Below are 16763 nucleotides of genomic sequence, written 5' to 3' on the forward strand. Positions count from 1 at the left end.
GGAAGGGAGGGTGGGAGGGAGGGAGGGAAGGCAGGGAGAGAGGGAGGGAGGAAGGGAGGGAGGGAAGGCAGGAAAGGAGGGTGGGAGGGAGGGAGGGAAGGGAGGAAAGGAGGGTGGGAGGGAGGGAAGAGAGGGGGGGAGGGAGAGAGGGAGGGAGATGGGGGGAGATTTCAAGGGGATCTGATTGAGGTGGTAGCTTCCAGACGTGTAAAATCAGAGAACATTGCTTGACCAGAAACCATTCAACTCCAGCTGGGAGCTCTATGGACACCTGTCCTCTGTGCAGGCAAGAACTCAGACGCTGTCACCTCCTTCTTGCAGGGCAGCTGTGTGGAGTCTGGACTTGCTGGTGAGCCCTTGGAGGCAAGCTTCCACATAAATGCACATTTGAGAACTATTGCCCAAGGCATGTGGCCTGAGCCCTAGTTCTTGTGGGTCAGAGAACAGTGGAAGAGCTGAAAGGGTGGTAAAAGCAGCAAACAGCTCCCATGCCAGGCAGAAGTGCCTGCACCTGCCCTTATTCCCTCCTCATGCCTAACTGGTGTGATGTGCTCATCCCACTTCACAGGCGAGAAAACTGAGCCTCAAAGAAGCAGTGTCTTGTCTCAGCCAGCCAACTTGTAGATAGCAGGGCTGGGCTTTCGATCCAAGGTCCAAGCTCTTCCTTTAGGATCATAGAGCCGGAAAGAGAGGTAGTAGCTCTTCCTAGCAGACAGTCCAGGTTAAACCAGTACTCCCAGAGCTGGCTGCCAGACCCTTGCCTCTGCTAGGGAAAGGAGACAGCACCCCCTGGAGGCAGCAGAGCCCTGCACCAATCATAGCCAGAGCACTTGACGCTCCCCAAGAAACCAGAGACTCTAAGCAAGAAGTGGGAGCTGCTGTCCTTCTCCCTTGCTGGCGTCCAGGGCCCGGAGCCCAGCCTGACAGGCTCTGCCGGTCAGCCAGGCTACATTCCATCATCTCTGGGGAAGGGGCTGGGTAGAATTGTCCTTCTGCCATAAAAGTGGCTGGCTGGTGTGACTTACTGGAGACTGACCCTCCTAAATAGCTTAGTGACAGGCTCCCTTCCTACCCCATCAGGAATGTTCCTCATGAATCACCCAGAAGTCAGACAGTAGCATGAGTGCTTCAGGTGTGTGCAGTGCCCCAAATGACCCCTCTGAGCCTCAGTCCACTGCATGGTCAGTATTCCCCCTGGTCCTGTGAGGAAGCTGAAGGTCAGCTAGTCAGGGGCTGGATAGACCCCAGCTACCCTCCCTGCTGCAGATTGGCTGGGATTTGGAATCATGCCCATTCACATTTGCTTTCACCACATTGAGAGTCAGTGTGGTGAATGATTGCAAGCCGGGCATGGAAGCTGTCTCACAATGCCCCAGATTCTCACCGGCAAAGCGAAGCTAAGAAGGAAGTTTGCTTTAGGAGATGTTGTGCTGAGAAATGACTTGAGATGAAAACGGCTCTCCGCACTGTTATGGGTGGGAAATGCCCTGCAGAGCTGTGGCTGCTGTTAGCGCTCCTGTGTCCTGCATGCCTGCCCACCTCCCTGAGCCTCTGCCCCAGAGCTAATGGGCCAGCCCCATCAACTCCAGCTGGACACCTCTCCAAACCCACATCACGACCCAGACCTCTTACCTGGACAGTCCTAAGAGGCCCTGCAAGCTCAGCCATGGTGAGCATCTCCTACACGCTGGACATACACAACTCTCCAGTGAAGCCTCCTGTGGCTCCCCATGGAAATGTCCCCATGGAGTCATGGCACTGGTCCCTCTGGAATGGGTCCCTCCGAAATCAGTCTGACGCTAGTCCTCTTTCAGACATTCTAGTGCTGCCTCCCCCAGACTCATTCTGCGTGTAAACTCTTCATTTTCAGGGAGTGTGTTTGGGTTTCTCAGATCTAGGCTTGTGTAGATGTTGATTCCACAGTCCGAACTCATAAAGCTCTCCATTCTCAGAGACCCATCCCATATACACAGTTCCCTGAGAAATGTCCTTGACCATCCATGCCCCGACCTGCACATTCCGAAGGGCAGCTGCGAAGCATGGCCCACTCACATAGAGCTCCTGGGAGGCTGTCCTGCTTTTCTCCTGGAAGGCTATAGCAGAGGAAAGCCACAGCAGCTATCCAGGGAAACCAGTTTATTTTCTGGTTCTTATAGCAGAGAACCAAAGAACCTCACACATTTAGAAAATTGCCAGCACAAAGGATATAGGTCAAGACAAATAAACAAAGTAACTGACCCCAAAAGAGGCTGAAATAACTTCAGGAATAGAAAATAACTTTAAGAGATGAAAAACTTCCTTTAATGCCTAGATTAGAGAAATTACTGAATCCATACAAGAGCAGGTTTCCATGAAGTAAGAGAGACCAGGAAAACAAGAAAGAACTCTTAAAAACTAAGCATGATTACTGAAATTTGAAATCATATCATTAGAAGGGATGGGAGAGCAAGCTAAGGAAATATCCCATCATGTAGAGCAAAAACACAAAAAGATGGAAAACTTTGGAGCTAAAATATGAGACACGGATGATTAACATTAATGACCCATCATCAAATTACTAAAATTTCCAGGAAGGAAAAATCAAGACAATGAAAGGCAGCATATCAGTCATAGTCTGTGAAGGAAACATAATTCACCCCGATTGTCAAACAAAGGTACTTTAATAAAAAGGTAACTTATACAGGTGTGGGAAAGGTTAAGGGTGAAAAAAAAAAAAAAAAAAGAAATGGTGAGGTGCCCAGAGACTGGCAGGGGAGAGAAGTAGTTACCACCCTGCAACTAAAAGAACAAGAGGAGAAAACCATGTTACCAGAACTGGAGGACTGTGGAGCAAGGGCCACCCAGCGGGAGCTTCTGTAGTGTGGAGGCATGCCGCCGCCACCAGACAGCATTGAAGCAAGAGGAAGCAGAAAAGAATTACGCCAACCTCTCCTTCCTTCTACTTCCAGTCTCCTGTCTGTCCCTCCCATTGACCTAACCCAGCTGCAGTCCTGCCAGCAAAGGAGCTGTCAGCCTCCCTGGCCACAAGGAAGAGCAGAGAACCACAGTAGAGAATGCATCTGGGTGGGGTGTGAGCAAAATAGTCAACACATGGAATCATCAATAGCAAGAATATTCCAGAGCTACAAATGAAAAGGACGCCCTGGGTACTGCTCCACACCTAGACAGGTCATTGCATAATTTTGAAACACGAAGAAAAAGGGAGAAGATTCTAAAGTGTTCCACGAATGGGAGCAGGAAGAGAAAGATTGCCTACAAAGAAAAGGAGAGACAGACCATCCTCAGTCTTGTCAGCAACATAGAATGATGGAAGACTCTGAAAAGATGGAACTATATTTTTAGGATTCCTGGAAATATATTTTGAAGCTAAAACTCTCATCTCAGCCATAATATCAAGTGTAAGGGTAGAATAAGGATGTTCCTAAACTTGCAAGTTTATATTTCCTGAACCTTTTCTGAGGAAGTTCATTAAGAAAGTGCATTCATCCATTTTCGCACCACTATAAAGAACTACCTGAGACTGGGTAATTTATAAACAAAAGAGGTTTAATTGACTCACAGTTCCACATGGCTGAGGAGGCCTCAGGAAACTTACAGCCATGGCAGAAGGGGAAGCACAGCACATCTTACATGGCAGCAGGAGAGAGGCTGGGGACTGCCAAACACTTTTACATCATCAGATCTCATGGAAACTTACCATCACGAAAATAGCATGGAGTAAACTGCCCCCATAATCCAATTACCTCTCACCAAGTCCCTCCCTCAACACATGAAGATGACAATTAAAGATGAGATTTGGGTGAGGACACAGAGCCAAACCATATCAGAAGGTACTTCAACACAACTGGTACTTGAAGCAAGCAAGGAGAGATGAGGTCAAAAAAATGGTTGAACTGCCCCAGGAGCCTGGGATTTTCTTTCCCTACTCAAATAGTAAACCAGCATTACCGTATTTCCAGGGGAATTACAGGGATCAGTACCATGATTAAAGACTTGAATGCTGTAGTGACATGGATGCCTGTCACATTTCTGCCCACTTGGCTCACCTCTTTAGCTCTTCAGCCTGTGCAGAAAGTTGCTGAATCTTGGAGAATAGGTCGTCTTAAATTTAATCAGGCATAACTCCAATTTTAGCTGCTTTTCTAAATGCAACATAGAACAACTTTACCACTCCTAGCTCTTAGTATGTAGCTGTTGACTGGGCTCGTGTTTTCTCCCCATCTATATCAATAAGACCAGCAGAAGTTTGCTTTCACCTGGCAGGTTAGAAGTACAAAGCCAATGTCTCCTCCCAGATCATGTTCATTCTCCAGCTTGCTGTTATAGTGTGGTCTACAGAGACCTTGATCTTCTGAACATCCCACAAATCCACAGATGGTATGCTGGTGCAATACGCTGGTAATAGATGCTGATTGAACTGATGAGCAGGGAAAAGAAACCAAGTGCCTTCATAAGTAGTATGCAGCACATGGGCTTGGGTGGTGCAGTAGCCATCATCACCTGGGCATTCTGAGATGAGCACACTGGATGTGCACAGGATGGTACCCTTCTGGGGTTGGGGAGCCTGGCATGTTATGTCAGAGCCAGAACAGGACAAAGCATGGCCATGCAGGAAGGCAGGGGCACGGTGGCCTAATACAGGGTGTTAGAGTCCAAGTACTGTCAAGTGAAATTCCATACGACAGAAGGGGACAACCACCAAGTGTGGATGCCAGAGCCACGAAGAATGAGTGGAGGGGCGGAGTCCTGCTATGGAAGATTGGGTACATGCAGGGGAACCAACTGAGCAAAGCCTGGAGCCAGTTTTCTCACTGATGGGGAAGGCAGTCATGAATATGGAAGGAGAGAAACCCAGAATGAGCCCTGTGGTTTTGATTAGAATTGAAAGTATTGAGCTCAAGGTTTTCTACATAGAGAGATAAATATTGATGTAATAGTGTGCGGGCATATACACCCTTGCTTTGTCCACTGAGAGAATCTGGGAGCAGTGATACCCCAATAGCAATGAACACTCCTAGCACCCATATATTGATCTCTAAATACCGTTCTCTGTTAAAAGAATCAAAGGCTTCTTCAGAAAATGGCTGATTCCAGGGCTAGGGCAGGGAAAGCCCAAGATAAGCCTAAAAGATTTTGGGGACTAGAAAGTAATGAAGTACTCTAGGAATAATGGCTGCAAGCCAGAAAAGCCTAGAATCCGGCTTGAAGGGGCCCTTGATGGCCAAATCTTGGACCATGTGAGCATCAAAGTAAATAATAATGATGACAGATAATAACCCGCTGAATAAAATAAAAATCTGAGTCCATTTCAATATAAGTAAATGATGGAATAAAGTGAAAGTTTGATGAGGAACGGAATATTTTCATGGTTCAGTGTGCCTCATCACAAAATACTTGTTTATTATAAAGAGAGGAGTCACCTTACAGTGGAGAAGGCTGGCAGTTGCCTCTGTAATCAAATGATCATAGCGAACACCATCACTAATCCCAGAGTCAAATTACTCACTGCATGACAGGATGCAAGGAGAACCCAGCACAGCTTCTGTGATCTTCCTGCCGAAGGTGTGTGCAAGTGAATCCAGCCCCGAGGAAGCATCAGACTCACCCCAGGTGAGGGACACACTACAGAATAACTGGGCTGTCATCGGGAAACATAAGGCCATGGAAGTCAAGGAAAGAAGGGAGAACCGTTCCAGATTGAAGGACACCAGAGGCAGGGTAATGAAACCTGTGTACCCTGGGACAGCTGATGAAACTTCCGTGGAGCCTGCAGATAAGGTGGTAGCAAAGTGTTCAAGCAAATTGCCAGGATCATGCTCTCAAATGGTGCAGAAAAATCAATGCCTTTATTTTCACTTGTAACGTTTTTATAAGTTTAAGATGATTTAAATTACATTTTAAAGGTGTCAAAATTTTCTTCGTCTTTGTAAAATAAAACAGAAATAATAAACATTGAACGTGGTAACCTCTGGAAAATAGAACCAGGGGAAAGAAGGAAAGAATATTAACAGGAGCTACCTGACCCCTAGGATTTTAGGTCATTTTTTGGCTTTGTTTCCTTTTTTAAATTTCTCTTTTAAAAAAGAATGAATAATTACAACTTTATAAAGGAAAGTATCCAGAAAACATATGTAATTAAATCCTATAGTACAAAGAGCAAAGAAGTTTGGCTACAACCATTACAGCCTCAGTTTCTTCATCTGCAAAATACAGCCAAGATTGGTTCAGGCTCACTACAAACTGGTGACGTTTCAAAGAATTAAGGGATAGGGATAGAACATCAAAGTCTTTTAAAAGCCACGTAGGAGGGAGGTATGAGGGAGGGTTCCTAGGACTTCAGAGGGGAAGCCAATAAGGGCCTGCCCTTCCAAGGAGCCTTCTAAGTAGAGATTCTGGCCAGTGGGGCTGCTGAAGTGGGCATACCTGCTGCAGAAGGCGTCTCCTTGGGCTCTGCGGGATCACCTGTTCTTTGTTTGCCTTTGCTTGTCTGCTGAGGCCATAAAGAGGCTGGGCTGTAAAATAACCCACTCTGGCCCCAGGACAGAGATAAGAGATGTCAGCTGGCAGCCAACACCTTCCCTGGCTCCCACCCAAACAGCTGGCCCTGCCCTGCCCACCCCCACCTCTGCCTCTCTGCAGGGCAAAGCTGGACTTCCCTACTGCCTTCTCCCTGCCCTGTTCTCACCAATGCTACCACCCTTGTCCTCCACTCTATTTCAAGGAAATTGCCATCTGTCACTAAAACTTTATCCCATGGTCCAATCCATGACCTTGAGTCTGACCGGTCCAGAACAGCATTATCCCCCTTGATGGAGAATAAGAGAAAGACAAGGATAAAGGCACATTATTTCCCTAAAGGCCTGTATTCTCTATCTTGTGTGAACCAGTGAACTTAACCCAGAGTGGGTCAGCCGCCCTTCTGTGGAGCACATTAGAAGAGAAATACCAATGCAGCCCAGCCTGCACATTTTGTATCGACTCTCCCAATCCTTCTCCCTGGCTTCTGGAACTATAGAAATTCATTCAGTCTACTGTCATTCAACTAATATTTTAAAACAGTTCAGTAGACTGAATGTTACACGGACAATAGACTCAGTGTTACATGGTCACTGGATGTACAGTTTCACTTCCAAAGACATGTTATTAAAAAGGGCACAGCTGGGATAAGTAAAATATGGAACCAGATCACCATACGCTTTGAACGAAGAAGTTACCCTATTCTGTTCCCCATCTCAGGTTGTGCTTAACTTTGTTGTTCTAGCAAATTTGCCTAATGTGGTGATTATATCAGTTAGCTAATGCTGAGTAAGAAAGAGTCACAAAATCTCAGTGGCATACAGTTGACGTGACTGCAGGTCAGCTGGGGCTAGCTAACCTAGGCTGAGCTCAGTGGGGCAACTCTGTTTCAAGCTGTGAGTCCAACTAGACTGGCTTCTCACTGAGGTTTAAGCAGCTCCACTGATGTTCCATCTGGGGCTCAGGCTGAAGGGGAAGTTCAAAAGAAGTGTTATGCATGAACTTGGCAGCAGTTCAAGAGGACAAGCCTAGCTCTGCAAGGGCATTTCCGTTCCTCCGTGAGTCTCGTCTGCTAACATCCATTGACCAAAGCAAGCTGCATGGCTGAGCACAGTCAAGAGGCAGAGAACTGCCTGCCACCTGCCCTGAGACGAAAGCAAGTCAGAGCCATGCCCAACATTAATTCAACCAGGAACTACACTCTTCCAATGAAATGGAGAGGTGAAGAGTGAAATATGTTTGAACGGTAATCTCACCTATCACAGTCAATAATACAATTTCAGAAATATTAAGCAAATCCATATTTGTTTCTATCTCACTGAATATAATAATGAAAATTTTCCCATCCTCCATTATCAACTCCAACTCATTTTCCCACAGATAATTTTAAATCATCCCCGAAAAGAAGCTCCATTCCATTTTCTTATGGAAATAATAAACTTAAAATTTCCCATCCCCTAGAGCAGTTTTACTCGGAAACAGATACAGTTTCTCTACACTTCCGACTGGGCTATATAAAATTCTACAAGGACACACAAACATAGATAAAAAAGAATATTGCAATATTAATCTGTGTGTGTGTGTGTGTGTGTGTGTGTGTGCATATATCACATGATCACATGAGAAAATTCCCAGATCCAAATGAGGTTATAATAGCAGTTTATAATTAGAGTAACTATTCCATTATACACAAAATCTTTCTCCTAAAAACTGTTAAATCAAGTTTAGCTGGCCTGGCACGGTGGCTCACGCCTGTAATCCCAACACTTTGGGTGGCTGAGGTGGACTGATCACCTGAGGCTGAAGTTCAAGACCAGCCTGGCCAACATGGTGAAACCCCGTCTCTACTAAAAATATGAAAAATAGCCAGGCATGGTGGCATGGGCCTGTAGTCCCAGCTACTTGGGAGGCTGAAGCAGGAGAATTGCTTAAACCCAGGAGAAGGAGGTTGCAGTGAGCCAAGATCACACCACTGCACTCCAGCCTGGGTGACTGACTGAGGCTCCATCTCAAAAATAAAAATAAAAAATAAGTCAACTTTAGACTAAAACTGCCTCCTTACATATTTTAAGTTCGGCCTAAAAGTTTCTCTGTATATCATAAACTAGAACAAATGGAGGTGTAAACAGACTAGCCTACACTTGCACTGATCACTGAGTTTTGGCCAATCAAATGTAGCCAACTATTCAAACCCTGTTCAAATAAGGCAAACACCAAGCTGTAATCAATCCACTATTTCTGTACCTCACTTCCGTTTTCTGCACCTCACTTTCCTTTTTCTGTCCATAAATCTTCCTCCACCACATGGCTGTGCTGGAGTCTCTGAGCCTACTCTGGCTCAGAAGGCTGCCCAATTTGTGAATCATTCACTGCTTGCTCACTTAAACTCCTTTAAATTTAATTCAGCTGAAGCTTTTCTTTTATCAGATGGTGTCAGAGAAGGATCTGAAGGAGAGCTTCTAACGACCCCCAGGAGAGCTGAGTGACCAAAGCCAGGCACCCGCAGGACCCATTTGTGTCCATTGATCTCTCAGAGCGGCTGGGGGTCGTGGTAAGTTCTCTCTCCAATGTCGGAGCTCCACGAATTTGTGTTTTGAGCTCGCTAAGTTTCTTTGAGCAAATTTCTGTTCCAAACTGGGTTTGGAAGTCATGACAGAAACTGGACTGGGTCGAGGAATGGATCTGATCCGGTAATTAACTGGCTTGGATTCAGTTAAAGGCCTCTTACATTTGACTGGGTCAGAAAGAAACTGGTAGTAAATGGTAATATTGCTGGGTGTACAAAATTTGCTATTGAAGATTCACAGGGACTTTTGTGTTTTACCCCTTTGTTTCTTTTTTTCTTTTTCTTTTTCTTTTTTTTTTTTTTTTGAGATGGAGTCTTGCCCTATTGCCCAGGCTGGAGTGGAGTGGCGCAATCTTAGCTCACTGCAACCTCCACCTCCCAGTTTCAAGTGATTCTCCTGCCTCAGACTTCCAAATAGCTGGGATTACAGACATCTGCCATTGCGCCTGGCTAATTGCGTTTTTAGTAGAGATGGTGTAAGGGTTATTGCCGAGCTTAAAATGAGGAAACTGAGGCCAGGATAAGAAAATTAAATGCCAATTTATTTAACTCTCTGGCGAGGTTCCATGGTCCCCAGGAAAGGGGCCAGGGAAGTCGCTGCAGATTCCCCAGGCGTGGGGTTTTATAGCGAGTGAGGGTGTCTTGATTGGTTATGAGGGAACAGGATGTGGTCGGGACAAGCTGCTATTGGTAAGTAGGCGGGATTTCCGGTGAGCAGGCTGCCCAGGGGGAGTGGGACCTGGATGGGGCAAAATACTATTGGGCAGGTTTTGGCGGGGCTTCTTTTAAATTTTGGTGAGTCTTTTTTAAGGGCTGGCTTGGTGCGGACCACGGAGTGGTGACGTAGTTTTCAGGCACGGAGAGGGATGGGCGTGTCCAAGCTCCTGGTGAGGCAACCGGCCTTACAAATGGGGTTTCACCATGTTGGCCAGGCTGGTCTTGAACTCCTGACCTCAAGAGATCCACCCACCTTGGCCTCCCAAAGTGCAGAGATTACAAGTGCAAGCCACCGTGCCTGGCCTGAAAGTTTTCTTACACACTTAGGTAGGAAAAAAATTATTGGCTAAGCTGATCAAAGGGATCTGAGAGCAAAGCCAGTATCTGAGGTAAAAATTGGATCCTTAATTTCTGTAGAACTGAGTTCCTTCTCGCTTATACATGCGTAAGTGTTAGGTCCCAGAAGTAGCAAAGTCTTTTAGAAATGGTGAAATCTGACTAAAGATAACTTAGAGTGGAATGTTCCAAATGAACAAAACTGCACTCAAGCGCATTTGAAAATGAGGGTCCCCAAGTTAGTCTCATCAAGGGATGTCTACTGATATGCAGAAGCTTCGAAAAAGATTTCAGTATTTTTATTTAGAGCCTTCACAAAAAGCAAATCAAAAGCTTATGCAACTTATTGACTTAAAAAATTAAATCTGCTAACCTTTTAGCTTAGTTATGATCCCGATCCAAAGGAAATAGACTCGTCCAAAGGGTGAGTAGTGGGTAGTGAGAAAATTTAAGAAGGGAAGTCACAAGTTGTTCATGGAGAGGAGGAGAATCAACAGAATGGTAGAGATCACAGAGATGTCCACCAGCATGTCCCCATTCCCTAAGCGAGGACTGAACCCAGGCCACCATTATAAAACAGCAAAGCTTCAGCTGCTACACCATAACCATTCATTCCCTACCCTTAGTTGAGTTTGTTGGCTTCACTTGTAGGGTTACTTCTGGTAAAGTTTAAAAGTCAGAATACTGGCTGTTTGGCCTGGCTAGAGGCATGAGAAAGTTAAAAGGACATTTCTGTTAGACAGGGCTATGGTTAAAACTCAGCTTAATTAAAGCTGACTTGGATACGTATACCCAAGCTGTATGTATGTTTAAATGGCCTTTATGGGTTTTTATTGTCTTCTTGGACCTTATTTTTCTGATGAAAATAGGTTTGTTTTTTCTTCTCAGTCAACTGAGTTGTTTTTCTTCATTTTGTCTTTTTGCCACTCTTAATGCACACATGAGAAGACCTAAGATAGCTTCCAGTACTCTGGGGCTCCTTGGGAAAAACAGAGGAACTGCCATAGACTCGGTTTTCAGAAAAACCTCGGTTTTCCTCGTGAAACCCCAGAAATTGAAAGTAAATAGATTTTACAGTGTATTATCTGATGGTTTTCAGTTTTGGTGATATGAAAAATCACTTGCATTGTGAGAGAGCTTTTGTGTGTAATAACTAGGTAGGAAATATATTTTTAGAAATGTTTAATGGCAGTTATGGGAGGATACTTGGCTCTTCACATGCTTGAATCAGAGAAGCATGCCTTTGGCCACCTAGAAGGCATGGAAAAATCCCCACCACACCCCCCTACTGGGAGCCAAATTAATTGCCTCCCACGGCGGGGCGGGGTGGGCTGATTGCAAAATGGGCTGCTTGGCTTTGGGTTGCCATGCAATAAAATACATGGTAAAAGCGTTGCACAGTCTTCTCCCATAGCATTTTCCTCTTTTGGGGGATACAGGATGTGATATAAAAATGAGACCCTTAATTTTGGAAATCTGTTTTTGTCGTCCAGCTGTCCCTGCTTATTAGGTCCTAGAAACTGCATCCTCTCCTGGCCCTCTTCCTTGAAGGACTCCACCCTGAAGCCAGTAATTCAATTAAGAAAGTGAAAAACTGGCAAATGAAAAATCTTACAACTACTGGATCTTTTTCTGTGTAGTTACATATGTGTTGTGTGTGTGATCTTTACATAAACCAACTCTAAGTTATTGACATTGATGCAGTAAAGATCCAGAACAATTTCAGCACCACCAGAACCCCTCAGATTGACCTTTCATAACCACACCCACCTCACCTCCCTCCCACTCCAACCCCTCCTTAACCCCGGGGCAATCGTCAGTTTGGTCCATTTTGATAATTGTGTTATTTAAAGAATGTTTTATAAATGGAGTTATACAGTATGTAGATTTTCGGGTATCGCTTTTTTCATTTAGCATAATTCTCTGGAGATTCATCCAAGATGTCACAGGTATCACTGGTTTCCTTTTATTGCTGATCAGTATTCCATGACCGGGCTGTGCCACAGAGTACCATTCACTCATTTAAGGACATCACAGTTGTCTCCACAGCGTGGGGTTACTGTGAGTAACGGTTCTATAAACATTCCTGTACAAATTTCGGGGTGAACATAAGCTTTAATTTCTGGGACAAATGCATAGAAGTGCAGTCTAGCAGTTGCATGTTTCATTTTTTTCTGTGTGGGGGGCTATTTTGTTATTTTTCTTAAAAAACTGCCAACCTGTTTTCCAGAGCACTGCACCTAATCACATTCCCACCAGCAGTGGATGAAGTGATCCAATTTCTCTGCATCCTCACCAACATTTGATATTGTCACTGTTTTTCTTATTTAGCACTTGTCTTTAACTTAAGTTTGTATTAAATAGATATAGCAGAGAGAACTAGCAGAATAAACAACTGTCTCAACCCCCCATAGTCACACTGTGAAAAACCGGGAGGAAAAAAAAAAAAAAAAACTAGTTCTAAAGAGAAAAGAGGAAAGGACACAAGTCAATGATATCTGGAGTAATGAATGACAGGTATAATTTTTAAACAACCACCATCTCTTTTGCTAGTCATGTTTTACAAAATTGACTAAAACATGTTTCAAAAACCTTGATGTGCATATATACTTATAAGTTAAGAAATTACATTTTTGGTGATTAAAGATATGTTCTATGGAAAAACAATTGGATAACAAAAGTGTTCTCATATCTTCTTTACATTGTATGTCGGAAAACACAAGGGAGGATCTATGACTTGTGATAAAGATAGAATAGAATAAAATTCCATTTTACTTGTGACTTTCACATCAATGATTTGTCAGCACACTGGTTCTATGTTTTAGTTCACTGGGTCATAAGTTACTATATTCTTCTATTTTCATAGCAGCAAAGAGGTGACTTATATTATCTAAGTAAATAAAGTGCTTTTAGGTCCAACTGATTTGCTTCGTAGTTTGTCTTTAAATAAATTTGATTCCACTCTTAAAAATGGATGTCATATTTTTTATTTCTTGAAGAAGAGGGTTTATTATAATTTCCATTTTTAATGTTTTTCTTTTTCTCATTCCCTTCCCCCAATGTTGAAGGTATCAAAAATCTTGGTTCTTGATGGTTATAGTCACATATAATACAATCAAAACATTATCATCAATAATTATTTGGAATTACGTTTTACTGGTATTTTTCTTCATACCACTTATTGAATGCCACAGCTTCTTATTGGATTCATCTTTCATTTTGCTAAAGTACATCCTCTGATAATTCTTTCAAGTAAGATTCAGAGGTAATGATGTTAGTGATGAACAAACTTCCTGCCTTCGGATGTCTTTATATTGCCCGCACACTTGACCAACAGATTGGCTGAATGTAGAATGGAACGTTTGAAGTGCTTTCCCATCAACAATTTCAAGGCACTGCTCCAATGTCTTTTGTGCCCAGTGTCTCCAAATGAGAAAACTGATGTCAGTTTATTTATTAATATCCTCCTTGGGGGCTTTTAGAATTTTCTCTCCATCCTTGGTGTTCAGAAATTTCACAACCAAGATTTAAATCTGAATTTTTAAAATTTTTTTTCACTCTGCTTGGCATTCAATAGGCCTTTAAATTTAGAGCCTTGTATTTCTTCAGCTCAAATATTTTTTTCATTTTTAATTTATTTCTCCCCATTTATTATTTCTGTCTTATCCTTCTAGTACTTCCACTAGACTTTGAAACTATCCTCTATCACTTGTAATTTTCTTTTGTACTTTCTCTATTTTTTAGGGTGTCAGTTGTATGCCTTAAAATTCTAAGGTTTGAAAAGCAAAGTTTATTTCTCCCTCACGTAAGGATCAGAAATAAGCACTTCAGGTTGGTAAGGAGCTTTGCCCCACGCAGTCACTCAGAGCTGGGGATTGTGGGGGAGCATTCTCCATGAGCACAACTGCTGAAACTGCCTGTTACAACCTGAAATCAGTTTAATCCTTAGCTACTAAAGCAACCTGCTGCGACTCTAAGACTCGTTCTACCCACCATTACTCACCGGAACTTGCCACCTCCCTAAAACTTTACTAATGCCGATAAATTTTATTTCAAAACCATACATAACTTTTCTCTTTTTTATAAAACCTCCAACTTCTCTTTGCTCTTCCATTATGCCACACAAAACCCACTCTGTGTGCATGCCCCAAATTGCAATTCTTGCCTCCCACATAAAACATTAAACTAAGAGATTCATCTCTAAATTTTATTTGACTTTGACATAATTGGTGTCAGAAACGGGGTTCCAAATCTGACTCACTTCAGTGAGAATCACCAGCCCTTGGAACTGCAACCTGAGCTGACACACTAGGGCCATTTCGGACAACTCCTGCAGGCAGTCTCTTTTCCCCTTGGTGAATCTCTCTTGGTCCACATTACTGATTTGGCTGAGTTCTGTTTTATTTGAGATTTGGTTGGGGAGGGGTCTTTCCTTCTTGTTGGGGAGGGATCTTTCCCCCTAGTTGGGAAATCTGTTAGGGAGGACCCTTTTCCTCCTGGCAGACCTCAGCTGTGAGACCTGGGTAGAGGGATATTCCCCCTCAGGTTAGGGCCCTGGGGAGAGGATTTCTCTTTTTCCCTTCATATGAAAAGGTGGTTTATCATCCTTCTTGTAAGTAAATACTGTATTCTCCATTGGCTCCTGTGTTTTGGCTTTTCTGTATTCAGTGCTTGCATTTTAATTGGCTTCTGTGTATTCAGCGTTAATGGAAATAACCTAGATAAATTTAGTTTAAAATGGGCTCTCAGAGTTGAAAAGCATGCCACAATATGTTCTGGGTACCTGGCTATGTTCAATCATAGAGATCACTCAAACAACCTATTGTTCTTAAAATGAAACTAAAAGAATGCAGAGAATATTATACACTACAAATAAGATTCATATCTCAATCACTACATTGAAGATTTAAAAAATGTAAACATTCAGAACTCAAAGTTTGCCTTGTTGTCTCAAAGCTGGCTGAGGCTTTTCCTCTCTGGAGCTTTCCTTTCCCCTTCAAACAATTTCTTCTCTTTATCATTCTCTAAGCTAAACTTACATTTTCCAAAACTCCTCAGCTATTCTGGCATATTGACTATTTAACTATTTAACTAAAAACACTTGAAAACCAGCAGATATAAAAGAAAATCATTTTGACTTTTGTGCTGTTTCTGAAAAGCAAAAGATGAAATTCCCATGTAAGAGACACACACACTCTCCTTGTATAACAGGGATGGCAACATTCTTACATTTAAGGACAAATAGCTAAGACTAAGAAAATACTTTATAGACCTTATTAAAGTAACTCTTATCTTCTGGGCCTCCCCACATAATTTAGTTACATTTTCACAGTTAACTATTGTTTATCCAATTCAATATATTAGTAACTGACTCAAGTTGCTCCACCCAAAATTTGGTTCACAGCCTTCGTAAGATTACCTATCTTTAAAAGTCTTAAAGTTTAGTATTATCCCATTTTGTCAGAAAAATAATTTGGATTCAACTGCTTTTACAAACCAGTAAGTTTATATGTTTTACTATCCCATGGCTATAAGATCTTGGTGTGTGTGTATATGTGTTTAGATTTGTTTACACATATGTACATGTGTTATGTTTTATGTTGTATCTACATGGTAAAATCTGGCATAGTTGGCCAAAAATTGCTTAAGGAATTCTATTTAGATAAATGAGCACTCATATAAAATATACAGCAATTAACCAAATTTTTTTTCATTCACATGACTTAAGTAAACATTTGGTATATTAATTGGTTTCAAAATTGTTGATAACATAAAATTTGAAATGCCTTCAAAATTGTCAACATATATTTTTTGCCTGGATTTACCAATTAGACAGATTTTTGTTTGCCTCTGTTGTTAGATCCTTTAAGGTCATGAAACTCTGAACCCAGCCTAAAAACAGAATGATTTTGTACAATTCTTTGTTAAGTATTTCAATATTGTTGATTCAATAAAAACAGCTAGAGTTTGTGAATTAGCAACCAAATACCCATGTGTTTAACTTTAAGGCTCCTACTTAGGTAAACACTTGATATTAACAGGCTACCAATTGGTTAATAGGAGAACTTAATGATTAGCACTAATATCTCAATTTTCATAGTAAGCTCTAGATATAACTGTTAAAAAAAATACATATTAGGTGGTTATAAATATAAACTGTAGATACAATTATTTTAAAAAGTAAGTAATTATAAATAGAATAGAATAAATGTTTATAAATAAACTTTTCATGTAATATAAAATCTTGAAGTTATGGTAAATTAAATAATAGGTACTCAACAAATGTCTGGTTCATATCCAAATTAAAAAAAAACAAATTGCTAAATAAATATGTTTGTTCTTGGTTTCTTCAATTTTATAATAATACTAAATGTATTTAGGTCTATTAATCAAAATATGAATAATATGAAAAAATAATTTATTTGAGAAAGAATCTTATGTGGTAAATTGTTGTCCTAAAGCAAAATGACTAGTTATTTAAGAAACAGGAAGTACAAAAAAAAAGCAAAAAGTACAAGTATGTCAACAACAGTCCAAGTAAGTCATAAAAAGATTCATAGAAAGGGAAGTTATGAAATAAATTTTCTGTATGTTCAAGTTGTTTATAATTAGGGAATTACTTATAAAT

Source organism: Sapajus apella, unplaced genomic scaffold (assembly GCF_009761245.1).
Source record: "Sapajus apella isolate SASKATOON/1434 unplaced genomic scaffold, GSC_monkey_1.0 scaffold203, whole genome shotgun sequence".
NCBI classification, from domain to species: Eukaryota; Metazoa; Chordata; class Mammalia; order Primates; family Cebidae; genus Sapajus; species Sapajus apella.